The sequence below is a fragment of the Ambystoma mexicanum genome, chromosome 5p, assembly GCF_040938575.1.
Source record: "Ambystoma mexicanum isolate Mex_15411 chromosome 5p, UKY_AmexF1_1, whole genome shotgun sequence".
NCBI classification, from domain to species: domain Eukaryota; kingdom Metazoa; phylum Chordata; class Amphibia; order Caudata; family Ambystomatidae; genus Ambystoma; species Ambystoma mexicanum.
In genome coordinates, this window is record NC_090930.1 from 715,677,376 (window position 1) to 715,702,641 (window position 25,266).

Here is a 25,266-nt window from a genome sequence, read left to right on the forward strand (position 1 = left end):
GGGCACTGCCTACAGACAGCAGGAAAGGGCTTGTGCGAAGCTGCTGCCGCATTTAGGTAAGAAGAGTAAAAACCTGTACCAGGAGTGGGGCTCGAACCCACGCGGACACTTGTCCATTGGATCTTAAGTCCAACGCCTTAACCACTCGGCCATCCTGGTGAGCTGCTGCAAAGGGCTTCGAATTGAATCTTTGCTGTTTCAGCAGCAGGCGAACAAGTGGAAAACCAGCCCAGAGTGCCCCCTGCAGGAGGTTGGATGGAATTGGCTTGCGAGCGGCAAACGTCTCTCACTTAACAGCATTACAATAGCCTCCAGCTGACTGCAAGTACGGTTGCGGAAACCTCCCGGGTGCTGCAGTCGTTTCCCCGGTGGCCTAGTGGTGAGGATTTGGTGCTTTCACTGCCACGGGCCTGGCTTCGAGTCCCCGACCAGAGTGTGTGCTTTGAGTAAAGGTGGTCTAGGGCAGTCCAGAGGCAGGCTGAGCCTCGAAGGCTGGTGCAGGCCTTGGTGTGCGAGCCCGAAAAAAGGGCAGCTCCTATGTCATCCCTTCTTGCCCTCCGGCACTTGCTGTACAAGCAAAGCCCCCTTTGAACTCTGCATGGTAACCCTGCTGTGTCTCGCAGGCAATCATGGCCTGCCGCCTTTTAATAAACGTGCTCTCCCACGAAGCAGTTCTCCTAAGGAGGGTTAGTTGTGAGTGTGCATCTTCAGCGGCAGCCTCTAGGGGGAGCTTCAGCACTGACCCACAAAAGCTCATAGCGAGGAAGGCTGTCCTTTCAGGAGAGCAAGACAGGAATATCAGCGCTTGGAAGTGAAAGCGCAAACGTTCCCAAAGTGATGCTGTCTTCAATCTCTAAGCTCCCCTTTTCGCAGACCATCACAAGTGTTTTTGTTTTCTTTCTTTCTTTCTTTCTTTCTTTCTTTATTTATTTATTTATTTATTAGCAGAAACGGCCCCCGAAGACCTGCAGGCACTGGTGCCCATTGTAGCAGAGGCCCTCAGCCTTTGGACTCGGACGCCACCATCTGAGCGACACGCAACGGGGTGCACCCACCGTCCCTGGTGGTCTAGTGGTTAGGATTCGGCGCTCTCACCGCCGCGGCCCGGGTTCGATTCCCGGTCAGGGAAGGAGCTCTTTTAACAACTGACATTTTTATTTACAGCAATGCAGTTAACTGGCGACCGGAAATCTTGCTCCCAGATGCAGATTTGCGTGCACAAAATGGAGGAAGTGCCCTCAGCGCGACGCAAAACGTGTTTATGGCAGAGTCCCATTCATTCTCCTGTCGCTGCGGAAAGACTGCCCTTGACGCAAAAAAGGCAGCTTCCTTTTTCACCGCTGGAGAGAACCTATCTGCTCGGCCCTCCCCCTCTCTTCCCAGTCCCCCAATGGACTGGCCTTTGAGGCACCTGCAGGCATTGTGCACTCGGACACCACTGCCCGGCCTTCCCGAGCTGTCCAGCGGTCTCCCTGGTGGTCTAGTGGTTAGGCGGCCCGGGTTCGATTCCCGGTCAGGAAAGAGAGGCTTTTACTGAATGACATTTTTACAGAAATTCAAACAACTGCGTCTCAAAAAATATTTCTTTCAAATGTAGCTTCACTCACAGGCAATAGCGGCGTGGCTCCCCTGGCGGTAACTCCAAGCATCTTTTCAGCATGGTCCCTTACCGGAAGCTGTCGCCGCTAGAAGTGGGCCTGTGCCCCAAAAAGGAAGCTTTCTTTCTTCCAAAGCTGTAGAGAAAATATTAGTCCTGTCGCCCTGCCAAAGCCGAGCTAGCCCACCATCCCTAGCCTCATCAGACCAAGACCTTGCCCGGGACCCTGGGGCAGAGGGCTGCAGAAATGGTTGCGTACCGGTTTGGAGGAGAAAAGCAGGGGAGGGAGGGGTCGTAGCTGCTTGATTTGCATACAGAGCTGTGGTCTGCTGGGAAAGTGCAGCCTTTGGAGCTTGGCAAAGGCTTCGCAAGGGGCCCGAGCATTGCCCTCGCCCCGTTTGTTGACAGGTTCTCCTTCTATGGGCTGAAGGGCCCTGTAGCCTGATTTGAGGTTGGACGCTCTATTATTCACAGGGGTGTACCGGGCCTAGACGGTGACTGGCTGACCCGTCAGGGCATCGCCCGTTTGGAAGCCCGTTTCGGAAGCGGAGGCGGGAATCCCTGCCCAATTTTCTTTTGGGGTGGTAGGGCTGTTGGCGGGGTTGCACAAGCTCTGCCAACTTTGGCGGCTTAAGCTTGGGATGCGAGGGACATGGTACAAAAATGCAAAGGTTTTCCAGGAAAAGAGTCTACGGGCAACGATTCCTTGTTGCTCTTTTCAGGTGAACTCAAGCCTCAGGGCTTTGAGGTAGGGGCACTGCCTACAGACAGCAGGAAAGGGCTTGTGCGAAGCTGCTGCCGCATTTAGGTAAGAAGAGTAAAAACCTGTACCAGGAGTGGGGCTCGAACCCACGCGGACACTTGTCCATTGGATCTTAAGTCCAACGCCTTAACCACTCGGCCATCCTGGTGAGCTGCTGCAAAGGGCTTCGAATTGAATCTTTGCTGTTTCAGCAGCAGGCGAACAAGTGGAAAACCAGCCCAGAGTGCCCCCTGCAGGAGGTTGGATGGAATTGGCTTGCGAGCGGCAAACGTCTCTCACTTAACAGCATTACAATAGCCTCCAGCTGACTGCAAGTACGGTTGCGGAAACCTCCCGGGTGCTGCAGTCGTTTCCCCGGTGGCCTAGTGGTGAGGATTTGGTGCTTTCACTGCCACGGGCCTGGCTTCGAGTCCCCGACCAGAGTGTGTGCTTTGAGTAAAGGTGGTCTAGGGCAGTCCAGAGGCAGGCTGAGCCTCGAAGGCTGGTGCAGGCCTTGGTGTGCGAGCCCGAAAAAAGGGCAGCTCCTATGTCATCCCTTCTTGCCCTCCGGCACTTGCTGTACAAGCAAAGCCCCCTTTGAACTCTGCATGGTAACCCTGCTGTGTCTCGCAGGCAATCATGGCCTGCCGCCTTTTAATAAACGTGCTCTCCCACGAAGCAGTTCTCCTAAGGAGGGTTAGTTGTGAGTGTGCATCTTCAGCGGCAGCCTCTAGGGGGAGCTTCAGCACTGACCCACAAAAGCTCATAGCGAGGAAGGCTGTCCTTTCAGGAGAGCAAGACAGGAATATCAGCGCTTGGAAGTGAAAGCGCAAACGTTCCCAAAGTGATGCTGTCTTCAATCTCTAAGCTCCCCTTTTCGCAGACCATCACAAGTGTTTTTGTTTTCTTTCTTTCTTTCTTTCTTTATTTCTTTATTTATTTATTTATTAGCAGAAACGGCCCCCGAAGACCTGCAGGCACTGGTGCCCATTGTAGCAGAGGCCCTCAGCCTTTGGACTCGGACGCCACCATCTGAGCGACACGCAACGGGGTGCACCCACCGTCCCTGGTGGTCTAGTGGTTAGGATTCGGCGCTCTCACCGCCGCGGCCCGGGTTCGATTCCCGGTCAGGGAAGGAGCTCTTTTAACAACTGACATTTTTATTTACAGCAATGCAGTTAACTGGCGACCGGAAATCTTGCTCCCAGATGCAGATTTGCGTGCACAAAATGGAGGAAGTGCCCTCAGCGCGACGCAAAACGTGTTTATGGCAGAGTCCCATTCATTCTCCTGTCGCTGCGGAAAGACTGCCCTTGACGCAAAAAAGGCAGCTTCCTTTTTCACCGCTGGAGAGAACCTATCTGCTCGGCCCTCCCCCTCTCTTCCCAGTCCCCCAATGGACTGGCCTTTGAGGCACCTGCAGGCATTGTGCACTCGGACACCACTGCCCGGCCTTCCCGAGCTGTCCAGCGGTCTCCCTGGTGGTCTAGTGGTTAGGCGGCCCGGGTTCGATTCCCGGTCAGGAAAGAGAGGCTTTTACTGAATGACATTTTTACAGAAATTCAAACAACTGCGTCTCAAAAAATATTTCTTTCAAATGTAGCTTCACTCACAGGCAATAGCGGCGTGGCTCCCCTGGCGGTAACTCCAAGCATCTTTTCAGCATGGTCCCTTACCGGAAGCTGTCGCCGCTAGAAGTGGGCCTGTGCCCCAAAAAGGAAGCTTTCTTTCTTCCAAAGCTGTAGAGAAAATATTAGTCCTGTCGCCCTGCCAAAGCCGAGCTCGCCCACCATCCCTAGCCTCATCAGACCAAGACCTTGCCCGGGACCCTGGGGCAGAGGGCTGCAGAAATGGTTGCGTACCGGTTTGGAGGAGAAAAGCAGGGGAGGGAGGGGTCGTAGCTGCTTGATTTGCATACAGAGCTGTGGTCTGCTGGGAAAGTGCAGCCTTTGGAGCTTGGCAAAGGCTTCGCAAGGGGCCCGAGCATTGCCCTCGCCCCGTTTGTTGACAGGTTCTCCTTCTATGGGCTGAAGGGCCCTGTAGCCTGATTTGAGGTTGGACGCTCTATTATTCACAGGGGTGTACCGGGCCTAGACGGTGACTGGCTGACCCGTCAGGGCATCGCCCGTTTGGAAGCCCGTTTCGGAAGCCGTTTCGGAAGCGGAGGCGGGAATCCCTGCCCAATTTTCTTTTGGGGTGGTAGGGCTGTTGGCGGGGTTGCACAAGCTCTGCCAACTTTGGCGGCTTAAGCTTGGGATGCGAGGGACATGGTACAAAAATGCAAAGGTTTTCCAGGAAAAGAGTCTACGGGCAACGATTCCTTGTTGCTCTTTTCAGGTGAACTCAAGCCTCAGGGCTTTGAGGTAGGGGCACTGCCTACAGACAGCAGGAAAGGGCTTGTGCGAAGCTGCTGCCGCATTTAGGTAAGAAGAGTAAAAACCTGTACCAGGAGTGGGGCTCGAACCCACGCGGACACTTGTCCATTGGATCTTAAGTCCAACGCCTTAACCACTCGGCCATCCTGGTGAGCTGCTGCAAAGGGCTTCGAATTGAATCTTTGCTGTTTCAGCAGCAGGCGAACAAGTGGAAAACCAGCCCAGAGTGCCCCCTGCAGGAGGTTGGATGGAATTGGCTTGCGAGCGGCAAACGTCTCTCACTTAACAGCATTACAATAGCCTCCAGCTGACTGCAAGTACGGTTGCGGAAACCTCCCGGGTGCTGCAGTCGTTTCCCCGGTGGCCTAGTGGTGAGGATTTGGTGCTTTCACTGCCACGGGCCTGGCTTCGAGTCCCCGACCAGAGTGTGTGCTTTGAGTAAAGGTGGTCTAGGGCAGTACAGAGGCAGGCTGAGCCTCGAAGGCTGGTGCAGGCCTTGGTGTGCGAGCCCGAAAAAAGGGCAGCTCCTATGTCATCCCTTCTTGCCCTCCGGCACTTGCTGTACAAGCAAAGCCCCCTTTGAACTCTGCATGGTAACCCTGCTGTGTCTCGCAGGCAATCATGGCCTGCCGCCTTTTAATAAACGTGCTCTCCCACGAAGCAGTTCTCCTAAGGAGGGTTAGTTGTGAGTGTGCATCTTCAGCGGCAGCCTCTAGGGGGAGCTTCAGCACTGACCCACAAAAGCTCATAGCGAGGAAGGCTGTCCTTTCAGGAGAGCAAGACAGGAATATCAGCGCTTGGAAGTGAAAGCGCAAACGTTCCCAAAGTGATGCTGTCTTCAATCTCTAAGCTCCCCTTTTCGCAGACCATCACAAGTGTTTTTGTTTTCTTTCTTTCTTTCTTTATTTCTTTATTTATTAGCAGAAACGGCCCCCGAAGACCTGCAGGCACTGGTGCCCATTGTAGCAGAGGCCCTCAGCCTTTGGACTCGGACGCCACCATCTGAGCGACACGCAACGGGGTGCACCCACCGTCCCTGGTGGTCTAGTGGTTAGGATTCGGCGCTCTCACCGCCGCGGCCCGGGTTCGATTCCCGGTCAGGGAAGGAGCTCTTTTAACAACTGACATTTTTATTTACAGCAATGCAGTTAACTGGCGACCGGAAATCTTGCTCCCAGATGCAGATTTGCGTGCACAAAATGGAGGAAGTGCCCTCAGCGCGACGCAAAACGTGTTTATGGCAGAGTCCCATTCATTCTCCTGTCGCTGCGGAAAGACTGCCCTTGACGCAAAAAAGGCAGCTTCCTTTTTCACCGCTGGAGAGAACCTATCTGCTCGGCCCTCCCCCTCTCTTCCCAGTCCCCCAATGGACTGGCCTTTGAGGCACCTGCAGGCATTGTGCACTCGGACACCACTGCCCGGCCTTCCCGAGTTGTCCAGCGGTCTCCCTGGTGGTCTAGTGGTTAGGATTCGGCGCTCTCACCGCCGCGGCCCGGGTTCGATTCCCGGTCAGAGAAGAGAGGCTTTTACTGAATGACATTTTTACAGAAATTCAAACAACTGCGTCTCAAAAAATATTTCTTTCAAATGTAGCTTCACTCACAGGCAATAGCGGCGTGGCTCCCCTGGCGGTAACTCCAAGCATCTTTTCAGCATGGTCCCTTACCGGAAGCTGTCGCCGCTAGAAGTGGGCCTGTGCCCCAAAAAGGAAGCTTTCTTTCTTCCAAAGCTGTAGAGAAAATATTAGTCCTGTCGCCCTGCCAAAGCCGAGCTCGCCCACCATCCCTAGCCTCATCAGACCAAGACCTTGCCCGGGACCCTGGGGCAGAGGGCTGCAGAAATGGTTGCGTACCGGTTTGGAGGAGAAAAGCAGGGGAGGGAGGGGTCGTAGCTGCTTGATTTGCATACAGAGCTGTGGTCTGCTGGGAAAGTGCAGCCTTTGGAGCTTGGCAAAGGCTTCGCAAGGGGCCCGAGCATTGCCCTCGCCCCGTTTGTTGACAGGTTCTCCTTCTATGGGCTGAAGGGCCCTGTAGCCTGATTTGAGGTTGGACGCTCTATTATTCACAGGGGTGTACCGGGCCTAGACGGTGACTGGCTGACCCGTCAGGGCATCGCCCGTTTGGAAGCCCGTTTCGGAAGCCGTTTCGGAAGCGGAGGCGGGAATCCCTGCCCAATTTTCTTTTGGGGTGGTAGGGCTGTTGGCGGGGTTGCACAAGCTCTGCCAACTTTGGCGGCTTAAGCTTGGGATGCGAGGGACATGGTACAAAAATGCAAAGGTTTTCCAGGAAAAGAGTCTACGGGCAACGATTCCTTGTTGCTCTTTTCAGGTGAACTCAAGCCTCAGGGCTTTGAGGTAGGGGCACTGCCTACAGACAGCAGGAAAGGGCTTGTGCGAAGCTGCTGCCGCATTTAGGTAAGAAGAGTAAAAACCTGTACCAGGAGTGGGGCTCGAACCCACGCGGACACTTGTCCATTGGATCTTAAGTCCAACGCCTTAACCACTCGGCCATCCTGGTGAGCTGCTGCAAAGGGCTTCGAATTGAATCTTTGCTGTTTCAGCAGCAGGCGAACAAGTGGAAAACCAGCCCAGAGTGCCCCCTGCAGGAGGTTGGATGGAATTGGCTTGCGAGCGGCAAACGTCTCTCACTTAACAGCATTACAATAGCCTCCAGCTGACTGCAAGTACGGTTGCGGAAACCTCCCGGGTGCTGCAGTCGTTTCCCCGGTGGCCTAGTGGTGAGGATTTGGTGCTTTCACTGCCACGGGCCTGGCTTCGAGTCCCCGACCAGAGTGTGTGCTTTGAGTAAAGGTGGTCTAGGGCAGTACAGAGGCAGGCTGAGCCTCGAAGGCTGGTGCAGGCCTTGGTGTGCGAGCCCGAAAAAAGGGCAGCTCCTATGTCATCCCTTCTTGCCCTCCGGCACTTGCTGTACAAGCAAAGCCCCCTTTGAACTCTGCATGGTAACCCTGCTGTGTCTCGCAGGCAATCATGGCCTGCCGCCTTTTAATAAACGTGCTCTCCCACGAAGCAGTTCTCCTAAGGAGGGTTAGTTGTGAGTGTGCATCTTCAGCGGCAGCCTCTAGGGGGAGCTTCAGCACTGACCCACAAAAGCTCATAGCGAGGAAGGCTGTCCTTTCAGGAGAGCAAGACAGGAATATCAGCGCTTGGAAGTGAAAGCGCAAACGTTCCCAAAGTGATGCTGTCTTCAATCTCTAAGCTCCCCTTTTCGCAGACCATCACAAGTGTTTTTGTTTTCTTTCTTTCTTTCTTTATTTCTTTATTTATTAGCAGAAACGGCCCCCGAAGACCTGCAGGCACTGGTGCCCATTGTAGCAGAGGCCCTCAGCCTTTGGACTCGGACGCCACCATCTGAGCGACACGCAACGGGGTGCACCCACCGTCCCTGGTGGTCTAGTGGTTAGGATTCGGCGCTCTCACCGCCGCGGCCCGGGTTCGATTCCCGGTCAGGGAAGGAGCTCTTTTAACAACTGACATTTTTATTTACAGCAATGCAGTTAACTGGCGACCGGAAATCTTGCTCCCAGATGCAGATTTGCGTGCACAAAATGGAGGAAGTGCCCTCAGCGCGACGCAAAACGTGTTTATGGCAGAGTCCCATTCATTCTCCTGTCGCTGCGGAAAGACTGCCCTTGACGCAAAAAAGGCAGCTTCCTTTTTCACCGCTGGAGAGAACCTATCTGCTCGGCCCTCCCCCTCTCTTCCCAGTCCCCCAATGGACTGGCCTTTGAGGCACCTGCAGGCATTGTGCACTCGGACACCACTGCCCGGCCTTCCCGAGTTGTCCAGCGGTCTCCCTGGTGGTCTAGTGGTTAGGATTCGGCGCTCTCACCGCCGCGGCCCGGGTTCGATTCCCGGTCAGGGAAGAGAGGCTTTTACTGAATGACATTTTTACAGAAATTCAAACAACTGCGTCTCAAAAAATATTTCTTTCAAATGTAGCTTCACTCACAGGCAATAGCGGCGTGGCTCCCCTGGCGGTAACTCCAAGCATCTTTTCAGCATGGTCCCTTACCGGAAGCTGTCGCCGCTAGAAGTGGGCCTGTGCCCCAAAAAGGAAGCTTTCTTTCTTCCAAAGCTGTAGAGAAAATATTAGTCCTGTCGCCCTGCCAAAGCCGAGCTCGCCCACCATCCCTAGCCTCATCAGACCAAGACCTTGCCCGGGACCCTGGGGCAGAGGGCTGCAGAAATGGTTGCGTACCGGTTTGGAGGAGAAAAGCAGGGGAGGGAGGGGTCGTAGCTGCTTGATTTGCATACAGAGCTGTGGTCTGCTGGGAAAGTGCAGCCTTTGGAGCTTGGCAAAGGCTTCGCAAGGGGCCCGAGCATTGCCCTCGCCCCGTTTGTTGACAGGTTCTCCTTCTATGGGCTGAAGGGCCCTGTAGCCTGATTTGAGGTTGGACGCTCTATTATTCACAGGGGTGTACCGGGCCTAGACGGTGACTGGCTGACCCGTCAGGGCATCGCCCGTTTGGAAGCCCGTTTCGGAAGCGGAGGCGGGAATCCCTGCCCAATTTTCTTTTGGGGTGGTAGGGCTGTTGGCGGGGTTGCACAAGCTCTGCCAACTTTGGCGGCTTAAGCTTGGGATGCGAGGGACATGGTACAAAAATGCAAAGGTTTTCCAGGAAAAGAGTCTACGGGCAACGATTCCTTGTTGCTCTTTTCAGGTGAACTCAAGCCTCAGGGCTTTGAGGTAGGGGCACTGCCTACAGACAGCAGGAAAGGGCTTGTGCGAAGCTGCTGCCGCATTTAGGTAAGAAGAGTAAAAACCTGTACCAGGAGTGGGGCTCGAACCCACGCGGACACTTGTCCATTGGATCTTAAGTCCAACGCCTTAACCACTCGGCCATCCTGGTGAGCTGCTGCAAAGGGCTTCGAATTGAATCTTTGCTGTTTCAGCAGCAGGCGAACAAGTGGAAAACCAGCCCAGAGTGCCCCCTGCAGGAGGTTGGATGGAATTGGCTTGCGAGCGGCAAACGTCTCTCACTTAACAGCATTACAATAGCCTCCAGCTGACTGCAAGTACGGTTGCGGAAACCTCCCGGGTGCTGCAGTCGTTTCCCCGGTGGCCTAGTGGTGAGGATTTGGTGCTTTCACTGCCACGGGCCTGGCTTCGAGTCCCCGACCAGAGTGTGTGCTTTGAGTAAAGGTGGTCTAGGGCAGTCCAGAGGCAGGCTGAGCCTCGAAGGCTGGTGCAGGCCTTGGTGTGCGAGCCCGAAAAAAGGGCAGCTCCTATGTCATCCCTTCTTGCCCTCCGGCACTTGCTGTACAAGCAAAGCCCCCTTTGAACTCTGCATGGTAACCCTGCTGTGTCTCGCAGGCAATCATGGCCTGCCGCCTTTTAATAAACGTGCTCTCCCACGAAGCAGTTCTCCTAAGGAGGGTTAGTTGTGAGTGTGCATCTTCAGCGGCAGCCTCTAGGGGGAGCTTCAGCACTGACCCACAAAAGCTCATAGCGAGGAAGGCTGTCCTTTCAGGAGAGCAAGACAGGAATATCAGCGCTTGGAAGTGAAAGCGCAAACGTTCCCAAAGTGATGCTGTCTTCAATCTCTAAGCTCCCCTTTTCGCAGACCATCACAAGTGTTTTTGTTTTCTTTCTTTCTTTCTTTCTTTCTTTCTTTCTTTCTTTATTTATTTATTTATTTATTAGCAGAAACGGCCCCCGAAGACCTGCAGGCACTGGTGCCCATTGTAGCAGAGGCCCTCAGCCTTTGGACTCGGACGCCACCATCTGAGCGACACGCAACGGGGTGCACCCACCGTCCCTGGTGGTCTAGTGGTTAGGATTCGGCGCTCTCACCGCCGCGGCCCGGGTTCGATTCCCGGTCAGGGAAGGAGCTCTTTTAACAACTGACATTTTTATTTACAGCAATGCAGTTAACTGGCGACCGGAAATCTTGCTCCCAGATGCAGATTTGCGTGCACAAAATGGAGGAAGTGCCCTCAGCGCGACGCAAAACGTGTTTATGGCAGAGTCCCATTCATTCTCCTGTCGCTGCGGAAAGACTGCCCTTGACGCAAAAAAGGCAGCTTCCTTTTTCACCGCTGGAGAGAACCTATCTGCTCGGCCCTCCCCCTCTCTTCCCAGTCCCCCAATGGACTGGCCTTTGAGGCACCTGCAGGCATTGTGCACTCGGACACCACTGCCCGGCCTTCCCGAGCTGTCCAGCGGTCTCCCTGGTGGTCTAGTGGTTAGGCGGCCCGGGTTCGATTCCCGGTCAGGAAAGAGAGGCTTTTACTGAATGACATTTTTACAGAAATTCAAACAACTGCGTCTCAAAAAATATTTCTTTCAAATGTAGCTTCACTCACAGGCAATAGCGGCGTGGCTCCCCTGGCGGTAACTCCAAGCATCTTTTCAGCATGGTCCCTTACCGGAAGCTGTCGCCGCTAGAAGTGGGCCTGTGCCCCAAAAAGGAAGCTTTCTTTCTTCCAAAGCTGTAGAGAAAATATTAGTCCTGTCGCCCTGCCAAAGCCGAGCTCGCCCACCATCCCTAGCCTCATCAGACCAAGACCTTGCCCGGGACCCTGGGGCAGAGGGCTGCAGAAATGGTTGCGTACCGGTTTGGAGGAGAAAAGCAGGGGAGGGAGGGGTCGTAGCTGCTTGATTTGCATACAGAGCTGTGGTCTGCTGGGAAAGTGCAGCCTTTGGAGCTTGGCAAAGGCTTCGCAAGGGGCCCGAGCATTGCCCTCGCCCCGTTTGTTGACAGGTTCTCCTTCTATGGGCTGAAGGGCCCTGTAGCCTGATTTGAGGTTGGACGCTCTATTATTCACAGGGGTGTACCGGGCCTAGACGGTGACTGGCTGACCCGTCAGGGCATCGCCCGTTTGGAAGCCTGTTTCGGAAGCGGAGGCGGGAATCCCTGCCCAATTTTCTTTTGGGGTGGTAGGGCTGTTGGCGGGGTTGCACAAGCTCTGCCAACTTTGGCGGCTTAAGCTTGGGATGCGAGGGACATGGTACAAAAATGCAAAGGTTTTCCAGGAAAAGAGTCTACGGGCAACGATTCCTTGTTGCTCTTTTCAGGTGAACTCAAGCCTCAGGGCTTTGAGGTAGGGGCACTGCCTACAGACAGCAGGAAAGGGCTTGTGCGAAGCTGCTGCCGCATTTAGGTAAGAAGAGTAAAAACCTGTACCAGGAGTGGGGCTCGAACCCACGCGGACACTTGTCCATTGGATCTTAAGTCCAACGCCTTAACCACTCGGCCATCCTGGTGAGCTGCTGCAAAGGGCTTCGAATTGAATCTTTGCTGTTTCAGCAGCAGGCGAACAAGTGGAAAACCAGCCCAGAGTGCCCCCTGCAGGAGGTTGGATGGAATTGGCTTGCGAGCGGCAAACGTCTCTCACTTAACAGCATTACAATAGCCTCCAGCTGACTGCAAGTACGGTTGCGGAAACCTCCCGGGTGCTGCAGTCGTTTCCCCGGTGGCCTAGTGGTGAGGATTTGGTGCTTTCACTGCCACGGGCCTGGCTTCGAGTCCCCGACCAGAGTGTGTGCTTTGAGTAAAGGTGGTCTAGGGCAGTCCAGAGGCAGGCTGAGCCTCGAAGGCTGGTGCAGGCCTTGGTGTGCGAGCCCGAAAAAAGGGCAGCTCCTATGTCATCCCTTCTTGCCCTCCGGCACTTGCTGTACAAGCAAAGCCCCCTTTGAACTCTGCATGGTAACCCTGCTGTGTCTCGCAGGCAATCATGGCCTGCCGCCTTTTAATAAACGTGCTCTCCCACGAAGCAGTTCTCCTAAGGAGGGTTAGTTGTGAGTGTGCATCTTCAGCGGCAGCCTCTAGGGGGAGCTTCAGCACTGACCCACAAAAGCTCATAGCGAGGAAGGCTGTCCTTTCAGGAGAGCAAGACAGGAATATCAGCGCTTGGAAGTGAAAGCGCAAACGTTCCCAAAGTGATGCTGTCTTCAATCTCTAAGCTCCCCTTTTCGCAGACCATCACAAGTGTTTTTGTTTTCTTTCTTTCTTTCTTTCTTTATTTCTTTATTTATTTATTTATTAGCAGAAACGGCCCCCGAAGACCTGCAGGCACTGGTGCCCATTGTAGCAGAGGCCCTCAGCCTTTGGACTCGGACGCCACCATCTGAGCGACACGCAACGGGGTGCACCCACCGTCCCTGGTGGTCTAGTGGTTAGGATTCGGCGCTCTCACCGCCGCGGCCCGGGTTCGATTCCCGGTCAGGGAAGGAGCTCTTTTAACAACTGACATTTTTATTTACAGCAATGCAGTTAACTGGCGACCGGAAATCTTGCTCCCAGATGCAGATTTGCGTGCACAAAATGGAGGAAGTGCCCTCAGCGCGACGCAAAACGTGTTTATGGCAGAGTCCCATTCATTCTCCTGTCGCTGCGGAAAGACTGCCCTTGACGCAAAAAAGGCAGCTTCCTTTTTCACCGCTGGAGAGAACCTATCTGCTCGGCCCTCCCCCTCTCTTCCCAGTCCCCCAATGGACTGGCCTTTGAGGCACCTGCAGGCATTGTGCACTCGGACACCACTGCCCGGCCTTCCCGAGCTGTCCAGCGGTCTCCCTGGTGGTCTAGTGGTTAGGCGGCCCGGGTTCGATTCCCGGTCAGGAAAGAGAGGCTTTTACTGAATGACATTTTTACAGAAATTCAAACAACTGCGTCTCAAAAAATATTTCTTTCAAATGTAGCTTCACTCACAGGCAATAGCGGCGTGGCTCCCCTGGCGGTAACTCCAAGCATCTTTTCAGCATGGTCCCTTACCGGAAGCTGTCGCCGCTAGAAGTGGGCCTGTGCCCCAAAAAGGAAGCTTTCTTTCTTCCAAAGCTGTAGAGAAAATATTAGTCCTGTCGCCCTGCCAAAGCCGAGCTCGCCCACCATCCCTAGCCTCATCAGACCAAGACCTTGCCCGGGACCCTGGGGCAGAGGGCTGCAGAAATGGTTGCGTACCGGTTTGGAGGAGAAAAGCAGGGGAGGGAGGGGTCGTAGCTGCTTGATTTGCATACAGAGCTGTGGTCTGCTGGGAAAGTGCAGCCTTTGGAGCTTGGCAAAGGCTTCGCAAGGGGCCCGAGCATTGCCCTCGCCCCGTTTGTTGACAGGTTCTCCTTCTATGGGCTGAAGGGCCCTGTAGCCTGATTTGAGGTTGGACGCTCTATTATTCACAGGGGTGTACCGGGCCTAGACGGTGACTGGCTGACCCGTCAGGGCATCGCCCGTTTGGAAGCCCGTTTCGGAAGCGGAGGCGGGAATCCCTGCCCAATTTTCTTTTGGGGTGGTAGGGCTGTTGGCGGGGTTGCACAAGCTCTGCCAACTTTGGCGGCTTAAGCTTGGGATGCGAGGGACATGGTACAAAAATGCAAAGGTTTTCCAGGAAAAGAGTCTACGGGCAACGATTCCTTGTTGCTCTTTTCAGGTGAACTCAAGCCTCAGGGCTTTGAGGTAGGGGCACTGCCTACAGACAGCAGGAAAGGGCTTGTGCGAAGCTGCTGCCGCATTTAGGTAAGAAGAGTAAAAACCTGTACCAGGAGTGGGGCTCGAACCCACGCGGACACTTGTCCATTGGATCTTAAGTCCAACGCCTTAACCACTCGGCCATCCTGGTGAGCTGCTGCAAAGGGCTTCGAATTGAATCTTTGCTGTTTCAGCAGCAGGCGAACAAGTGGAAAACCAGCCCAGAGTGCCCCCTGCAGGAGGTTGGATGGAATTGGCTTGCGAGCGGCAAACGTCTCTCACTTAACAGCATTACAATAGCCTCCAGCTGACTGCAAGTACGGTTGCGGAAACCTCCCGGGTGCTGCAGTCGTTTCCCCGGTGGCCTAGTGGTGAGGATTTGGTGCTTTCACTGCCACGGGCCTGGCTTCGAGTCCCCGACCAGAGTGTGTGCTTTGAGTAAAGGTGGTCTAGGGCAGTACAGAGGCAGGCTGAGCCTCGAAGGCTGGTGCAGGCCTTGGTGTGCGAGCCCGAAAAAAGGGCAGCTCCTATGTCATCCCTTCTTGCCCTCCGGCACTTGCTGTACAAGCAAAGCCCCCTTTGAACTCTGCATGGTAACCCTGCTGTGTCTCGCAGGCAATCATGGCCTGCCGCCTTTTAATAAACGTGCTCTCCCACGAAGCAGTTCTCCTAAGGAGGGTTAGTTGTGAGTGTGCATCTTCAGCGGCAGCCTCTAGGGGGAGCTTCAGCACTGACCCACAAAAGCTCATAGCGAGGAAGGCTGTCCTTTCAGGAGAGCAAGACAGGAATATCAGCGCTTGGAAGTGAAAGCGCAAACGTTCCCAAAGTGATGCTGTCTTCAATCTCTAAGCTCCCCTTTTCGCAGACCATCACAAGTGTTTTTGTTTTCTTTCTTTCTTTCTTTATTTCTTTATTTATTAGCAGAAACGGCCCCCGAAGACCTGCAGGCACTGGTGCCCATTGTAGCAGAGGCCCTCAGCCTTTGGACTCGGACGCCACCATCTGAGCGACACGCAACGGGGTGCACCCACCGTCCCTGGTGGTCTAGTGGTTAGGATTCGGCGCTCTCACCGCCGCGGCCCGGGTTCGATTCCCGGTCAGGGAAGGAGCTCTTTTAACAACTGACATTTTTATTTACAGCAATGCAGTTAACTGGCGACCGGAAATCTTGCTCCCAGATGCAGATTTGCGTGCACAAAATGGAGGAAGTGCCCTCAGCGCGACGCAAAACGTGTTTATGGCAGAGTCCCATTCATTCTCCTGTCGCTGCGGAAAGACTGCCCTTGACGCAAAAAAGGCAGCTTCCTTTTTCACCGCTGGAGAGAACCTATCTGCTCGGCCCTCCCCCTCTCTTCCCAGTCCCCCAATGGACTGGCCTTTGAGGCACCTGCAGGCATTGTGCACTCGGACACCACTGCCCGGCCTTCCCGAGTTGTCCAGCGGTCTCCCTGGTGGTCTAGTGGTTAGGATTCGGCGCTCTCACCGCCGCGGCCCGGGTTCGATTCCCGGTCAGGGAAGAGAGGCTTTTACTGAATGACATTTTTACAGAAATTCAAACAACTGCGTCTCAAAAAATATTTCTTTCAAATGTAGCTTCACTCACAGGCAATAGCGGCGTGGCTCCCCTGGCGGTAACTCCAAGCATCTTTTCAGCATGGTCCCTTACCGGAAGCTGTCGCCGCTAGAAGTGGGCCTGTGCCCCAAAAAGGAAGCTTTCTTTCTTCCAAAGCTGTAGAGAAAATATTAGTCCTGTCGCCCTGCCAAAGCCGAGCTCGCCCACCATCCCTAGCCTCATCAGACCAAGACCTTGCCCGGGACCCTGGGGCAGAGGGCTGCAGAAATGGTTGCGTACCGGTTTGGAGGAGAAAAGCAGGGGAGGGAGGGGTCGTAGCTGCTTGATTTGCATACAGAGCTGTGGTCTGCTGGGAAAGTGCAGCCTTTGGAGCTTGGCAAAGGCTTCGCAAGGGGCCCGAGCATTGCCCTCGCCCCGTTTGTTGACAGGTTCTCCTTCTATGGGCTGAAGGGCCCTGTAGCCTGATTTGAGGTTGGACGCTCTATTATTCACAGGGGTGTACCGGGCCTAGACGGTGACTGGCTGACCCGTCAGGGCATCGCCCGTTTGGAAGCCCGTTTCGGAAGCGGAGGCGGGAATCCCTGCCCAATTTTCTTTTGGGGTGGTAGGGCTGTTGGCGGGGTTGCACAAGCTCTGCCAACTTTGGCGGCTTAAGCTTGGGATGCGAGGGACATGGTACAAAAATGCAAAGGTTTTCCAGGAAAAGAGTCTACGGGCAACGATTCCTTGTTGCTCTTTTCAGGTGAACTCAAGCCTCAGGGCTTTGAGGTAGGGGCACTGCCTACAGACAGCAGGAAAGGGCTTGTGCGAAGCTGCTGCCGCATTTAGGTAAGAAGAGTAAAAACCTGTACCAGGAGTGGGGCTCGAACCCACGCGGACACTTGTCCATTGGATCTTAAGTCCAACGCCTTAACCACTCGGCCATCCTGGTGAGCTGCTGCAAAGGGCTTCGAATTGAATCTTTGCTGTTTCAGCAGCAGGCGAACAAGTGGAAAACCAGCCCAGAGTGCCCCCTGCAGGAGGTTGGATGGAATTGGCTTGCGAGCGGCAAACGTCTCTCACTTAACAGCATTACAATAGCCTCCAGCTGACTGCAAGTACGGTTGCGGAAACCTCCCGGGTGCTGCAGTCGTTTCCCCGGTGGCCTAGTGGTGAGGATTTGGTGCTTTCACTGCCACGGGCCTGGCTTCGAGTCCCCGACCAGAGTGTGTGCTTTGAGTAAAGGTGGTCTAGGGCAGTACAGAGGCAGGCTGAGCCTCGAAGGCTGGTGCAGGCCTTGGTGTGCGAGCCCGAAAAAAGGGCAGCTCCTATGTCATCCCTTCTTGCCCTCCGGCACTTGCTGTACAAGCAAAGCCCCCTTTGAACTCTGCATGGTAACCCTGCTGTGTCTCGCAGGCAATCATGGCCTGCCGCCTTTTAATAAACGTGCTCTCCCACGAAGCAGTTCTCCTAAGGAGGGTTAGTTGTGAGTGTGCATCTTCAGCGGCAGCCTCTAGGGGGAGCTTCAGCACTGACCCACAAAAGCTCATAGCGAGGAAGGCTGTCCTTTCAGGAGAGCAAGACAGGAATATCAGCGCTTGGAAGTGAAAGCGCAAACGTTCCCAAAGTGATGCTGTCTTCAATCTCTAAGCTCCCCTTTTCGCAGACCATCACAAGTGTTTTTGTTTTCTTTCTTTCTTTCTTTATTTCTTTATTTATTAGCAGAAACGGCCCCCGAAGACCTGCAGGCACTGGTGCCCATTGTAGCAGAGGCCCTCAGCCTTTGGACTCGGACGCCACCATCTGAGCGACACGCAACGGGGTGCACCCACCGTCCCTGGTGGTCTAGTGGTTAGGATTCGGCGCTCTCACCGCCGCGGCCCGGGTTCGATTCCCGGTCAGGGAAGGAGCTCTTTTAACAACTGACATTTTTATTTACAGCAATGCAGTTAACTGGCGACCGGAAATCTTGCTCCCAGATGCAGATTTGCGTGCACAAAATGGAGGAAGTGCCCTCAGCGCGACGCAAAACGTGTTTATGGCAGAGTCCCATTCATTCTCCTGTCGCTGCGGAAAGACTGCCCTTGACGCAAAAAAGGCAGCTTCCTTTTTCACCGCTGGAGAGAACCTATCTGCTCGGCCCTCCCCCTCTCTTCCCAGTCCCCCAATGGACTGGCCTTTGAGGCACCTGCAGGCATTGTGCACTCGGACACCACTGCCCGGCCTTCCCGAGTTGTCCAGCGGTCTCCCTGGTGGTCTAGTGGTTAGGATTCGGCGCTCTCACCGCCGCGGCCCGGGTTCGATTCCCGGTCAGGGAAGAGAGGCTTTTACTGAATGACATTTTTACAGAAATTCAAACAACTGCGTCTCAAAAAATATTTCTTTCAAATGTAGCTTCACTCACAGGCAATAGCGGCGTGGCTCCCCTGGCGGTAACTCCAAGCATCTTTTCAGCATGGTCCCTTACCGGAAGCTGTCGCCGCTAGAAGTGGGCCTGTGCCCCAAAAAGGAAGCTTTCTTTCTTCCAAAGCTGTAGAGAAAATATTAGTCCTGTCGCCCTGCCAAAGCCGAGCTCGCCCACCATCCCTAGCCTCATCAGACCAAGACCTTGCCCGGGACCCTGGGGCAGAGGGCTGCAGAAATGGTTGCGTACCGGTTTGGAGGAGAAAAGCAGGGGAGGGAGGGGTCGTAGCTGCTTGATTTGCATACAGAGCTGTGGTCTGCTGGGAAAGTGCAGCCTTTGGAGCTTGGCAAAGGCTTCGCAAGGGGCCCGAGCATTGCCCTCGCCCCGTTTGTTGACAGGTTCTCCTTCTATGGGCTGAAGGGCCCTGTAGCCTGATTTGAGGTTGGACGCTCTATTATTCACAGGGGTGTACCGGGCCTAGACGGTGACTGGCTGACCCGTCAGGGCATCGCCCGTTTGGAAGCCCGTTTCGGAAGCGGAGGCGGGAATCCCTGCCCAATTTTCTTTTGGGGTGGTAGGGCTGTTGGCGGGGTTGCACAAGCTCTGCCAACTTTGGCGGCTTAAGCTTGGGATGCGAGGGACATGGTACAAAAATGCAAAGGTTTTCCAGGAAAAGAGTCTACGGGCAACGATTCCTTGTTGCTCTTTTCAGGTGAACTCAAGCCTCAGGGCTTTGAGGTAGGGGCACTGCCTACAGACAGCAGGAAAGGGCTTGTGCGAAGCTGCTGCCGCATTTAGGTAAGAAGAGTAAAAACCTGTACCAGGAGTGGGGCTCGAACCCACGCGGACACTTGTCCATTGGATCTTAAGTCCAACGCCTTAACCACTCGGCCATCCTGGTGAGCTGCTGCAAAGGGCTTCGAATTGAATCTTTGCTGTTTCAGCAGCAGGCGAACAAGTGGAAAACCAGCCCAGAGTGCCCCCTGCAGGAGGTTGGATGGAATTGGCTTGCGAGCGGCAAACGTCTCTCACTTAACAGCATTACAATAGCCTCCAGCTGACTGCAAGTACGGTTGCGGAAACCTCCCGGGTGCTGCAGTCGTTTCCCCGGTGGCCTAGTGGTGAGGATTTGGTGCTTTCACTGCCACGGGCCTGGCTTCGAGTCCCCGACCAGAGTGTGTGCTTTGAGTAAAGGTGGTCTAGGGCAGTCCAGAGGCAGGCTGAGCCTCGAAGGCTGGTGCAGGCCTTGGTGTGCGAGCCCGAAAAAAGGGCAGCTCCTATGTCATCCCTTCTTGCCCTCCGGCACTTGCTGTACAAGCAAAGCCCCCTTTGAACTCTGCATGGTAACCCTGCTGTGTCTCGCAGGCAATCATGGCCTGCCGCCTTTTAATAAACGTGCTCTCCCACGAAGCAGTTCTCCTAAGGAGGGTTAGTTGTGAGTGTGCATCTTCAGCGGCAGCCTCTAGGGGGAGCTTCAGCACTGACCCACAAAAGCTCATAGCGAGGAAGGCTGTCCTTTCAGGAGAGCAAGACAGGAATATCAGCGCTTGGAAGTGAAAGCGCAAACGTTCCCAAAGTGATGCTGTCTTCAATCTCTAAGCTCCCCTTTTCGCAGACCATCACAAGTGTTTTTGTTTTCTTTCTTTCTTTCTTTCTTTCTTTCTTTATTTATTTATTTATTTATTAGCAGAAACGGCCCCCGAAGACCTGCAGGCACTGGTGCCCATTGTAGCAGAGGCCCTCAGCCTTTGGACTCGGACGCCACCATCTGAGCGACACGCAACGGGGTGCACCCACCGTCCCTGGTGGTCTAGTGGTTAGGATTCGGCGCTCTCACCGCCGCGGCCCGGGTTCGATTCCCGGTCAGGGAAGGAGCTCTTTTAACAACTGACATTTTTATTTACAGCAATGCAGTTAACTGGCGACCGGAAATCTTGCTCCCAGATGCAGATTTGCGTGCACAAAATGGAGGAAGTGCCCTCAGCGCGACGCAAAACGTGTTTATGGCAGAGTCCCATTCATTCTCCTGTCGCTGCGGAAAGACTGCCCTTGACGCAAAAAAGGCAGCTTCCTTTTTCACCGCTGGAGAGAACCTATCTGCTCGGCCCTCCCCCTCTCTTCCCAGTCCCCCAATGGACTGGCCTTTGAGGCACCTGCAGGCATTGTGCACTCGGACACCACTGCCCGGCCTTCCCGAGCTGTCCAGCGGTCTCCCTGGTGGTCTAGTGGTTAGGCGGCCCGGGTTCGATTCCCGGTCAGGAAAGAGAGGCTTTTACTGAATGACATTTTTACAGAAATTCAAACAACTGCGTCTCAAAAAATATTTCTTTCAAATGTAGCTTCACTCACAGGCAATAGCGGCGTGGCTCCCCTGGCGGTAACTCCAAGCATCTTTTCAGCATGGTCCCTTACCGGAAGCTGTCGCCGCTAGAAGTGGGCCTGTGCCCCAAAAAGGAAGCTTTCTTTCTTCCAAAGCTGTAGAGAAAATATTAGTCCTGTCGCCCTGCCAAAGCCGAGCTCGCCCACCATCCCTAGCCTCATCAGACCAAGACCTTGCCCGGGACCCTGGGGCAGAGGGCTGCAGAAATGGTTGCGTACCGGTTTGGAGGAGAAAAGCAGGGGAGGGAGGGGTCGTAGCTGCTTGATTTGCATACAGAGCTGTGGTCTGCTGGGAAAGTGCAGCCTTTGGAGCTTGGCAAAGGCTTCGCAAGGGGCCCGAGCATTGCCCTCGCCCCGTTTGTTGACAGGTTCTCCTTCTATGGGCTGAAGGGCCCTGTAGCCTGATTTGAGGTTGGACGCTCTATTATTCACAGGGGTGTACCGGGCCTAGACGGTGACTGGCTGACCCGTCAGGGCATCGCCCGTTTGGAAGCCTGTTTCGGAAGCGGAGGCGGGAATCCCTGCCCAATTTTCTTTTGGGGTGGTAGGGCTGTTGGCGGGGTTGCACAAGCTCTGCCAACTTTGGCGGCTTAAGCTTGGGATGCGAGGGACATGGTACAAAAATGCAAAGGTTTTCCAGGAAAAGAGTCTACGGGCAACGATTCCTTGTTGCTCTTTTCAGGTGAACTCAAGCCTCAGGGCTTTGAGGTAGGGGCACTGCCTACAGACAGCAGGAAAGGGCTTGTGCGAAGCTGCTGCCGCATTTAGGTAAGAAGAGTAAAAACCTGTACCAGGAGTGGGGCTCGAACCCACGCGGACACTTGTCCATTGGATCTTAAGTCCAACGCCTTAACCACTCGGCCATCCTGGTGAGCTGCTGCAAAGGGCTTCGAATTGAATCTTTGCTGTTTCAGCAGCAGGCGAACAAGTGGAAAACCAGCCCAGAGTGCCCCCTGCAGGAGGTTGGATGGAATTGGCTTGCGAGCGGCAAACGTCTCTCACTTAACAGCATTACAATAGCCTCCAGCTGACTGCAAGTACGGTTGCGGAAACCTCCCGGGTGCTGCAGTCGTTTCCCCGGTGGCCTAGTGGTGAGGATTTGGTGCTTTCACTGCCACGGGCCTGGCTTCGAGTCCCCGACCAGAGTGTGTGCTTTGAGTAAAGGTGGTCTAGGGCAGTCCAGAGGCAGGCTGAGCCTCGAAGGCTGGTGCAGGCCTTGGTGTGCGAGCCCGAAAAAAGGGCAGCTCCTATGTCATCCCTTCTTGCCCTCCGGCACTTGCTGTACAAGCAAAGCCCCCTTTGAACTCTGCATGGTAACCCTGCTGTGTCTCGCAGGCAATCATGGCCTGCCGCCTTTTAATAAACGTGCTCTCCCACGAAGCAGTTCTCCTAAGGAGGGTTAGTTGTGAGTGTGCATCTTCAGCGGCAGCCTCTAGGGGGAGCTTCAGCACTGACCCACAAAAGCTCATAGCGAGGAAGGCTGTCCTTTCAGGAGAGCAAGACAGGAATATCAGCGCTTGGAAGTGAAAGCGCAAACGTTCCCAAAGTGATGCTGTCTTCAATCTCTAAGCTCCCCTTTTCGCAGACCATCACAAGTGTTTTTGTTTTCTTTCTTTCTTTCTTTCTTTATTTCTTTATTTATTTATTTATTAGCAGAAACGGCCCCCGAAGACCTGCAGGCACTGGTGCCCATTGTAGCAGAGGCCCTCAGCCTTTGGACTCGGACGCCACCATCTGAGCGACACGCAACGGGGTGCACCCACCGTCCCTGGTGGTCTAGTGGTTAGGATTCGGCGCTCTCACCGCCGCGGCCCGGGTTCGATTCCCGGTCAGGGAAGGAGCTCTTTTAACAACTGACATTTTTATTTACAGCAATGCAGTTAACTGGCGACCGGAAATCTTGCTCCCAGATGCAGATTTGCGTGCACAAAATGGAGGAAGTGCCCTCAGCGCGACGCAAAACGTGTTTATGGCAGAGTCCCATTCATTCTCCTGTCGCTGCGGAAAGACTGCCCTTGACGCAAAAAAGGCAGCTTCCTTTTTCACCGCTGGAGAGAACCTATCTGCTCGGCCCTCCCCCTCTCTTCCCAGTCCCCCAATGGACTGGCCTTTGAGGCACCTGCAGGCATTGTGCACTCGGACACCACTGCCCGGCCTTCCCGAGCTGTCCAGCGGTCTCCCTGGTGGTCTAGTGGTTAGGCGGCCCGGGTTCGATTCCCGGTCAGGAAAGAGAGGCTTTTACTGAATGACATTTTTACAGAAATTCAAACAACTGCGTCTCAAAAAATATTTCTTTCAAATGTAGCTTCACTCACAGGCAATAGCGGCGTGGCTCCCCTGGCGGTAACTCCAAGCATCTTTTCAGCATGGTCCCTTACCGGAAGCTGTCGCCGCTAGAAGTGGGCCTGTGCCCCAAAAAGGAAGCTTTCTTTCTTCCAAAGCTGTAGAGAAAATATTAGTCCTGTCGCCCTGCCAAAGCCGAGCTCGCCCACCATCCCTAGCCTCATCAGACCAAGACCTTGCCCGGGACCCTGGGGCAGAGGGCTGCAGAAATGGTTGCGTACCGGTTTGGAGGAGAAAAGCAGGGGAGGGAGGGGTCGTAGCTGCTTGATTTGCATACAGAGCTGTGGTCTGCTGGGAAAGTGCAGCCTTTGGAGCTTGGCAAAGGCTTCGCAAGGGGCCCGAGCATTGCCCTCGCCCCGTTTGTTGACAGGTTCTCCTTCTATGGGCTGAAGGGCCCTGTAGCCTGATTTGAGGTTGGACGCTCTATTATTCACAGGGGTGTACCGGGCCTAGACGGTGACTGGCTGACCCGTCAGGGCATCGCCCGTTTGGAAGCCCGTTTCGGAAGCGGAGGCGGGAATCCCTGCCCAATTTTCTTTTGGGGTGGTAGGGCTGTTGGCGGGGTTGCACAAGCTCTGCCAACTTTGGCGGCTTAAGCTTGGGATGCGAGGGACATGGTACAAAAATGCAAAGGTTTTCCAGGAAAAGAGTCTACGGGCAACGATTCCTTGTTGCTCTTTTCAGGTGAACTCAAGCCTCAGGGCTTTGAGGTAGGGGCACTGCCTACAGACAGCAGGAAAGGGCTTGTGCGAAGCTGCTGCCGCATTTAGGTAAGAAGAGTAAAAACCTGTACCAGGAGTGGGGCTCGAACCCACGCGGACACTTGTCCATTGGATCTTAAGTCCAACGCCTTAACCACTCGGCCATCCTGGTGAGCTGCTGCAAAGGGCTTCGAATTGAATCTTTGCTGTTTCAACAGCAGGCGAACAAGTGGAAAACCAGCCCAGAGTGCCCCCTGCAGGAGGTTGGATGGAATTGGCTTGCGAGCGGCAAACGTCTCTCACTTAACAGCATTACAATAGCCTCCAGCTGACTGCAAGTACGGTTGCGGAAACCTCCCGGGTGCTGCAGTCGTTTCCCCGGTGGCCTAGTGGTGAGGATTTGGTGCTTTCACTGCCACGGGCCTGGCTTCGAGTCCCCGACCAGAGTGTGTGCTTTGAGTAAAGGTGGTCTAGGGCAGTACAGAGGCAGGCTGAGCCTCGAAGGCTGGTGCAGGCCTTGGTGTGCGAGCCCGAAAAAAGGGCAGCTCCTATGTCATCCCTTCTTGCTCTCCGGCACTTGCTGTACAAGCAAAGCCCCCTTTGAACTCTGCATGGTAACCCTGCTGTGTCTCGCAGGCAATCATGGCCTGCCGCCTTTTAATAAACGTGCTCTCCCACGAAGCAGTTCTCCTAAGGAGGGTTAGTTGTGAGTGTGCATCTTCAGCGGCAGCCTCTAGGGGGAGCTTCAGCACTGACCCACAAAAGCTCATAGCGAGGAAGGCTGTCCTTTCAGGAGAGCAAGACAGGAATATCAGCGCTTGGAAGTGAAAGCGCAAACGTTCCCAAAGTGATGCTGTCTTCAATCTCTAAGCTCCCCTTTTCGCAGACCATCACAAGTGTTTTTGTTTTCTTTCTTTCTTTCTTTATTTCTTTATTTATTAGCAGAAACGGCCCCCGAAGACCTGCAGGCACTGGTGCCCATTGTAGCAGAGGCCCTCAGCCTTTGGACTCGGACGCCACCATCTGAGCGACACGCAACGGGGTGCACCCACCGTCCCTGGTGGTCTAGTGGTTAGGATTCGGCGCGGCCCGGGTTCGATTCCCGGTCAGGGAAGGAGCTCTTTTAACAACTGACATTTTTATTTACAGCAATGCAGTTAACTGGCGACCGGAAATCTTGCTCCCAGATGCAGATTTGCGTGCACAAAATGGAGGAAGTGCCCTCAGCGCGACGCAAAACGTGTTTATGGCAGAGTCCCATTCATTCTCCTGTCGCTGCGGAAAGACTGCCCTTGACGCAAAAAAGGCAGCTTCCTTTTTCACCGCTGGAGAGAACCTATCTGCTCGGCCCTCCCCCTCTCTTCCCAGTCCCCCAATGGACTGGCCTTTGAGGCACCTGCAGGCATTGTGCACTCGGACACCACTGCCCGGCCTTCCCGAGCTGTCCAGCGGTCTCCCTGGTGGTCTAGTGGTTAGGATTCGGCGCTCTCACCGCCGCGGCCCGGGTTCGATTCCCGGTCAGGGAAGAGAGGCTTTTACTGAATGACATTTTTACAGAAATTCAAACAACTGCGTCTCAAAAAATATTTCTTTCAAATGTAGCTTCACTCACAGGCAATAGCGGCGTGGCTCCCCTGGCGGTAACTCCAAGCATCTTTTCAGCATGGTCCCTTACCGGAAGCTGTCGCCGCTAGAAGTGGGCCTGTGCCCCAAAAAGGAAGCTTTCTTTCTTCCAAAGCTGTAGAGAAAATAT

At 54.5% G+C, this 25,266-nt stretch overlaps 26 non-coding genes across 26 annotated transcripts; 15 read left to right on the forward strand and 11 right to left on the reverse strand.

The window, feature by feature from the left end:
- Nucleotides 1–76: 76 nt before the first annotated feature.
- On the reverse strand, nucleotides 77–159 carry TRNAL-UAA (transfer RNA leucine (anticodon UAA)). The gene has a single exon. It is a non-coding gene; the product is annotated as a tRNA-Leu (tRNA).
- Nucleotides 160–1,057: 898 nt separating this feature from the next.
- Nucleotides 1,058–1,129, forward strand: TRNAE-CUC (transfer RNA glutamic acid (anticodon CUC)). Its single transcript has one exon. It is a non-coding gene; the product is annotated as a tRNA-Glu (tRNA).
- Nucleotides 1,130–2,425: 1,296 nt separating this feature from the next.
- Nucleotides 2,426–2,508, reverse strand: TRNAL-UAA (transfer RNA leucine (anticodon UAA)). Its single transcript has one exon. It is a non-coding gene; the product is annotated as a tRNA-Leu (tRNA).
- An 894-nt stretch (nucleotides 2,509–3,402) lies between these two features.
- TRNAE-CUC (transfer RNA glutamic acid (anticodon CUC)) lies at nucleotides 3,403–3,474 on the forward strand. Its single transcript has one exon. It is a non-coding gene; the product is annotated as a tRNA-Glu (tRNA).
- A 1,308-nt stretch (nucleotides 3,475–4,782) lies between these two features.
- TRNAL-UAA (transfer RNA leucine (anticodon UAA)) lies at nucleotides 4,783–4,865 on the reverse strand. Its single transcript has one exon. It is a non-coding gene; the product is annotated as a tRNA-Leu (tRNA).
- Nucleotides 4,866–5,747: 882 nt separating this feature from the next.
- On the forward strand, nucleotides 5,748–5,819 carry TRNAE-CUC (transfer RNA glutamic acid (anticodon CUC)). The gene has a single exon. It is a non-coding gene; the product is annotated as a tRNA-Glu (tRNA).
- Nucleotides 5,820–6,159: 340 nt separating this feature from the next.
- Nucleotides 6,160–6,231, forward strand: TRNAE-CUC (transfer RNA glutamic acid (anticodon CUC)). Its single transcript has one exon. It is a non-coding gene; the product is annotated as a tRNA-Glu (tRNA).
- A 916-nt stretch (nucleotides 6,232–7,147) lies between these two features.
- Nucleotides 7,148–7,230, reverse strand: TRNAL-UAA (transfer RNA leucine (anticodon UAA)). Its single transcript has one exon. It is a non-coding gene; the product is annotated as a tRNA-Leu (tRNA).
- Nucleotides 7,231–8,112: 882 nt separating this feature from the next.
- On the forward strand, nucleotides 8,113–8,184 carry TRNAE-CUC (transfer RNA glutamic acid (anticodon CUC)). Its single transcript has one exon. It is a non-coding gene; the product is annotated as a tRNA-Glu (tRNA).
- Nucleotides 8,185–8,524: 340 nt separating this feature from the next.
- TRNAE-CUC (transfer RNA glutamic acid (anticodon CUC)) lies at nucleotides 8,525–8,596 on the forward strand. Its single transcript has one exon. It is a non-coding gene; the product is annotated as a tRNA-Glu (tRNA).
- A 904-nt stretch (nucleotides 8,597–9,500) lies between these two features.
- TRNAL-UAA (transfer RNA leucine (anticodon UAA)) lies at nucleotides 9,501–9,583 on the reverse strand. Its single transcript has one exon. It is a non-coding gene; the product is annotated as a tRNA-Leu (tRNA).
- Nucleotides 9,584–10,489: 906 nt separating this feature from the next.
- On the forward strand, nucleotides 10,490–10,561 carry TRNAE-CUC (transfer RNA glutamic acid (anticodon CUC)). Its single transcript has one exon. It is a non-coding gene; the product is annotated as a tRNA-Glu (tRNA).
- Nucleotides 10,562–11,857: 1,296 nt separating this feature from the next.
- Nucleotides 11,858–11,940, reverse strand: TRNAL-UAA (transfer RNA leucine (anticodon UAA)). Its single transcript has one exon. It is a non-coding gene; the product is annotated as a tRNA-Leu (tRNA).
- An 894-nt stretch (nucleotides 11,941–12,834) lies between these two features.
- Nucleotides 12,835–12,906, forward strand: TRNAE-CUC (transfer RNA glutamic acid (anticodon CUC)). The gene has a single exon. It is a non-coding gene; the product is annotated as a tRNA-Glu (tRNA).
- A 1,296-nt stretch (nucleotides 12,907–14,202) lies between these two features.
- Nucleotides 14,203–14,285, reverse strand: TRNAL-UAA (transfer RNA leucine (anticodon UAA)). Its single transcript has one exon. It is a non-coding gene; the product is annotated as a tRNA-Leu (tRNA).
- An 882-nt stretch (nucleotides 14,286–15,167) lies between these two features.
- On the forward strand, nucleotides 15,168–15,239 carry TRNAE-CUC (transfer RNA glutamic acid (anticodon CUC)). The gene has a single exon. It is a non-coding gene; the product is annotated as a tRNA-Glu (tRNA).
- Nucleotides 15,240–15,579: 340 nt separating this feature from the next.
- Nucleotides 15,580–15,651, forward strand: TRNAE-CUC (transfer RNA glutamic acid (anticodon CUC)). Its single transcript has one exon. It is a non-coding gene; the product is annotated as a tRNA-Glu (tRNA).
- Nucleotides 15,652–16,555: 904 nt separating this feature from the next.
- TRNAL-UAA (transfer RNA leucine (anticodon UAA)) lies at nucleotides 16,556–16,638 on the reverse strand. Its single transcript has one exon. It is a non-coding gene; the product is annotated as a tRNA-Leu (tRNA).
- An 882-nt stretch (nucleotides 16,639–17,520) lies between these two features.
- TRNAE-CUC (transfer RNA glutamic acid (anticodon CUC)) lies at nucleotides 17,521–17,592 on the forward strand. Its single transcript has one exon. It is a non-coding gene; the product is annotated as a tRNA-Glu (tRNA).
- Nucleotides 17,593–17,932: 340 nt separating this feature from the next.
- On the forward strand, nucleotides 17,933–18,004 carry TRNAE-CUC (transfer RNA glutamic acid (anticodon CUC)). The gene has a single exon. It is a non-coding gene; the product is annotated as a tRNA-Glu (tRNA).
- A 904-nt stretch (nucleotides 18,005–18,908) lies between these two features.
- Nucleotides 18,909–18,991, reverse strand: TRNAL-UAA (transfer RNA leucine (anticodon UAA)). Its single transcript has one exon. It is a non-coding gene; the product is annotated as a tRNA-Leu (tRNA).
- Nucleotides 18,992–19,889: 898 nt separating this feature from the next.
- On the forward strand, nucleotides 19,890–19,961 carry TRNAE-CUC (transfer RNA glutamic acid (anticodon CUC)). The gene has a single exon. It is a non-coding gene; the product is annotated as a tRNA-Glu (tRNA).
- Nucleotides 19,962–21,257: 1,296 nt separating this feature from the next.
- Nucleotides 21,258–21,340, reverse strand: TRNAL-UAA (transfer RNA leucine (anticodon UAA)). Its single transcript has one exon. It is a non-coding gene; the product is annotated as a tRNA-Leu (tRNA).
- Nucleotides 21,341–22,234: 894 nt separating this feature from the next.
- Nucleotides 22,235–22,306, forward strand: TRNAE-CUC (transfer RNA glutamic acid (anticodon CUC)). Its single transcript has one exon. It is a non-coding gene; the product is annotated as a tRNA-Glu (tRNA).
- Nucleotides 22,307–23,602: 1,296 nt separating this feature from the next.
- On the reverse strand, nucleotides 23,603–23,685 carry TRNAL-UAA (transfer RNA leucine (anticodon UAA)). Its single transcript has one exon. It is a non-coding gene; the product is annotated as a tRNA-Leu (tRNA).
- Nucleotides 23,686–24,967: 1,282 nt separating this feature from the next.
- TRNAE-CUC (transfer RNA glutamic acid (anticodon CUC)) lies at nucleotides 24,968–25,039 on the forward strand. Its single transcript has one exon. It is a non-coding gene; the product is annotated as a tRNA-Glu (tRNA).
- Nucleotides 25,040–25,266: the final 227 nt, after the last annotated feature.